General features: G+C 59.2%; 1 protein-coding gene across 1 annotated transcript in view; it reads left to right on the plus strand.

Annotated features, from left to right (window-relative positions):
* The first annotated feature begins 3173 nt into the window (after positions 1–3173).
* XIRP1 (xin actin binding repeat containing 1) overlaps positions 3174–4689 on the plus strand; it is a 15740-nt gene continuing 14224 nt past the window's right edge. Inside the window, exon 1 of the mRNA XM_044656875.1 lies at positions 3174–3186. The gene's annotated coding sequence lies outside the window, so the exon portion shown is untranslated. The remainder of the gene's footprint in view (positions 3187–4689) is intronic.

A 4689-nucleotide genomic window follows, 5' to 3' on the forward strand; every position in this document is an offset into this window, starting at 1 on the left:
TCCCATCAGTGTATTTACGGTTTTATTTGGGGTTTTGGCGAGGCAGGACTTCACTCTTACAACAATGGCCAACATGGAAGTGGGTTTTGCCTGACAATAAAAAACAGGGGGGGAAAGAGCGTTCTAGTAGGGAAGAGAGTATTCTAAGGAGGAAGGAGGCCAGCCAGGGGGGACCAGACACTTGGCCTTATACTTCAGGACAAGAGAAAATTTTTTTGGAACAGACCTGTGATTTCATGGGGATTTCCCAACACGGAAACACCATCAGTCTGCAATTTTTTATACTCAAGTTGCCTGGATCGAAGGACCCTCATTTTAGGGACAGATGAACACTTAAACATCTTCTCCTCTGCTCTTGCTCATTTTACAGAAGAGGAAAAAGAGGGTAAGTGACTTGCCCAGGGTCACCTAGCCAATAGGCATTCAAAAGAAGTCTTGAAGTCCATTTTTCTACGTCTGAGACTGAACGTTTTTGCAGTATGTCATGAGGCTGAGAAAGAGAAAAATCCTAGACTTAGAAAATTCTGAAGTTGTCTAATCTAATGCTTTCACTTTATAGATGAGCAAACTGGAGCCTAGAGAGATGAGGCCAGACAGGGAGTAGCATGTATGGGATCTGAACACGGGTCATCTGTCTCTAAATCCTGCGTTCTTTTCTTTTTTTTATAAAAACTCCAACCTTCTGTCTTAGAATCAATATTAAGTGTTAGTTCCAAGACAGAAGAGAGATAAGGAATAGGTGATTGGGATGATGTGAGTGTCTGAGGCTAGATTTGAACCCAGGACCTTCCCATCTCCGGCTCAGCTCTCTCTACCCACTGAGCCACCTCGCTGCCCCTACAGCATTCTTATCCATGTCCTTCCATGAATCAGGAGGGCCACAGGGAAGGAACGTGGTTAAAGATGAGGCTAGAAAGCTGAGGGACCACTCAGGGTGGCCCATGCACAACTGGAAGAGACCGAGAGTCCCTGAGAGACTCTAGTCCTGTCCCTTTCCCATTTTCTGGCTGGGTAAGCTGAGGCTCGGGGAGGGTCCCAAGATCGTCGAGGCAGTGGTACCTGGGCCAGAGTTCTTCAATCCCGAGTCTTCCGGCATCAAAGCCCATGGCTTTCCCTTGGCCCACCCTGGCTGCCTCGCTCTACCTTCTCTGTGGCTCTTCTCTCCCAGGTGAACAAACCCCCCCAAACTCCCTCTCCCGGCCTAAAGAGCTTTAGGGATGAGGGGAAGAAACTCGATGGAGCGGCCCAACGGGGCAGCTGCAGGGCAGATTTGGGGGTAGCGGCTCTCCCAGGGAAGAATCCCAGGAAACTGCTCCGGGTCAGGGCTCGGAGACGGGAGGCAGCCGTAGAGTCAGGGGACCCAGGTTCGAATCTGGGCTCTGCCGCCTCCTCCCTGGGTGTTCTTGGCAAACCAGGCTGGTTCTGGATTTCACGGAACAACCACTTCAGCGCCAGCCACCTCGGATCTGATGACAGCGTTTATTAATAGCAGACAAACCCCAGGGCGCAGGAGCCGAAGGATCCGAGGGGGCCCAAGCTCCAGCCTCGCTGCCATCCTGCAGGTCATCCTCACTCTTGTTTGGGTTCGAGGGAAGGAATCCAAACATGGAACCACCGCCATCGAGGCCGTCTCCAGGCCTGCAGTCGGCCTGGGAGAGCACGAAGGGGGCGGGCTCTGGGGGGGGTGGACGGAAGGAGAAAAAGGGGGGCTGAGCCCTTCATTCCCGAAGCCCAGAGCCCTCAGGAGGGTTCGATGCCAGCTCTCACACTTGGGGGTGATGGGCACACTGATAAAGGCTCGGGGAGTCGCTGCTTGGCCTTGGGCAAGCCCCTTCCCCTCTGCGGACCTCAGTTCCCTGCATCGTGAAGGAAAGGTGGGGTCCCCAATCTCCCCACGGTCCAACCACGGGCTTCACGTCCTCGGGCTCGGCCCCCGCCGTCGCCTCCACTCCATTGCCGTGGCTTCCCTGCGTTCTGGAGGGAGAGCAGCACCCCCAGGGATCAGGCAGAGGGAAATCAGGGTTCAGGCCAGCCGCTCAGAGTGGGCAGGGACCTGCGATGCCACATGGGATGGTGGTCGGGCTTGGAGTCAAGAGGACCCGAGTTCTAATTCTTCCTCTGGGACCTCATCTTCCCCATCTGTAAAATGAGGAGGTTGGACTCTTTCTCTGGGCACCCTTCAGGGCTTCTGAAGCCCCTTGAAGCCAAGGTTCCAGGAGTCTGAACCCGACCCCCAAATCCCTCTACCACAGATCCAATGAGTGATTCTCCAGGCTCTGCTTGAATACCTCCACTGAAGGGAGAACTCACTACCTTCCAGCATGGCCCGATTTACTTTGGGACAGCTCTGCTTGTCAGGGAGGTTTTCCTGACGTTGCCCCCAAGCTGAGCCCCCTCCACACAAGAGCCTTTCACATCCATGAAGTCGGCGCTCATGTTGTCCCCTTGAACCTTCTCCAAGAGCCTCTTGGGACATTGTCCGGCCATTCCCCGTCCCGCACAGACGACGGTGCCCACCGCTGACCTGGGGGGGGGGGGCAGGGTTGAGGGACCGTCACCTTCGTATTTCTGGAAGAAACGGCCCAAGCGGGCATCGCCAAAGAAGGAAGCCCGCCCTGGGCTGGCAGTGCCCGGGAAGGTGCCACCCACTCGTTCCCTCCCCCTCCTTTCCCGGGGAGTCCTCGCACATAGCGAACATTGAATACGCTCTTGGGATGGCTGCTGGCCCGCAGGGGTTTGGGCCGGGCCCGAGGGACGGCTCGGATTTGTCCCAGGGAGGGGTGGGGAGGGCCATGCCGGCCTCCTTATTCATCCCCCCAAATAGGCCGGCCGCTCCTGGACTCTGAGCGGCTCCCTTTTTCTGGCCTTGAGTCACCGCCGGCCCCCGTGACGAGGCTTTCTATGAACGAGGAGGCCCTCCGCCCCCTGCCCAGCTCGGGGCCCCGTGATTGATTCCGACGGATGGAGCAGCCGCTTCCACAATCCCTAAAAATAACCCGCCAGCTTCATGCTCCCAACTTAGCCCGGCCCGAGCAGATAAAAGCAGCTGTCGGGCGCCAGAGCAGCCCAGAGCCGGGCCGGAGCACAGGACAGGAGCGCCAGCAGAGCAGGGAGCCTCGGACCGGACCGTGACCCCCCCACGAGCATCTCTCCAGAAAGTCTGCCCTGGTGGCTGCCGGCTCCCCCGTAAGTAGCCAGCCTGGCGGCGCCTCCTCAGCCGTCCCGGCGAAGAAGGAGGCTCTGAGGAGGACCAGGCTTGGGAGCCGGGGAAGGGGTGTCAGGCGGAGCTGGAGGGAGCTAGATGGGGCGTCATCCGGGAGGGCTCCCTGAAGAAAAGCCTCAAACGCTCTCAAGCAGGCCATTCCCTGCAGTGCTCCAAGAGCTCCGCAGCCTGGCCGCGCTGGGTGCCGTCGGGGCTCTGGGGCTTCGTCCATGGCCTCTTCTCCCATCCGGGCCCAGGGGGGAGAGGAGGCTGCGGGTCCCCTCCTCCCTGGCCTGTGGGACGGCCGCCCCCGAGGGCTAGGAAGCGCTGGGGTTAGCCTGGGAGAGCCCGTCTCTCTCCATCCGCGGCCCTGCTGAGCTCAGCGGAGAGCCTGGGAAGAGCAGGCTTTGGGGCACCCCCGGATCTGCTGAAGCAGCAGGGAAGCTGCCCTTCCAGGCTGGGGAGCCCCAGAGGGCCTGGCCGGCTGCCTTCGAAGCGGGGCTCAGGCCCCTCCCCTGACACACAGCTCCCCAGCTGTCCAGGGGGGAGAGTCTCTACATTTCTGGCCCCAAGAATAGATCCCTTGGCATCCCCTACCCCACCCCAAGGGAGGCCACATGGGGGAAGGGGACCTTCCTGGGCCCTCCCTCCCGGGACCGTTAGGCAGATTCGGAGTCAGAGAACCCGGACTCCAATCCCGGCGCCACTCCTTAGCCCTTGGCGGCCCCTGGCCCAATCATTTTACTCATCTGCGCAATGGGGAGATTGGCCTAGGTGGCCCCTGAAGTTCCTTTCCTACCCCAGACCCAGGATCCCTCTGCTCCTCCTCTTGGCCCTCGGCCATCCCAGCCTAGACCGAGCTCTTCTGGGCTGTTGTCGGTGCCCAGTGAGCGTGAAAGCCAGGCTGGGGGCAGGGCTGGGGCCAGGCCTGGCGAGGCTTTGGCCAAGGCCAGGAGCTCTGACTGCCACATAGGAGTGACTCACCAGGTCAGACCAAAGCAGATAAAGAGAGAGAGATCAGCTATGGGAGAGGTGGCGGCAGGTGGGGAGAGACTTGTGGGAAGCCGGCACAAGAGGCCTGTCCCCAAGACCCCAGACCCCGGGCTTGAGTGTGTGTGAGTGAATTGCCCCTTGGGGGACGGGGGCAGGGGGGTCCTTAAATTCCTGATCAGTGTTCCTGATGAGCCCCAGGAAGCTGATGTGTTGGGCAGCCTGCCTGGCTCCCCCATTTTCCTGGAATGCCGGATAGGGAGTGTTGGGGTGACCTTGAGACATAGTGAGAACGTCTGCCGGGGGGCTGCACCATTCCCTCTGGCTGACCTCCCACCTGTTCTGGGACCAGAGACCTCTGGGGGGGCGGGGGTGAGTGGGATGAGGGGAGTGAGGGGGGAGGAGCAGGAAGAGGAAGAGGAAGAGGAGGAGGAAGAAGAGGAGTAAAAGGAGGAGGAGAAGGAAAAGGAGGAGGAGAAGGAGAAGGAAGAGAAAGA

Source organism: Gracilinanus agilis, chromosome 1, assembly GCF_016433145.1.
Source record: "Gracilinanus agilis isolate LMUSP501 chromosome 1, AgileGrace, whole genome shotgun sequence".
Taxonomy (NCBI): domain Eukaryota; kingdom Metazoa; phylum Chordata; class Mammalia; order Didelphimorphia; family Didelphidae; genus Gracilinanus; species Gracilinanus agilis.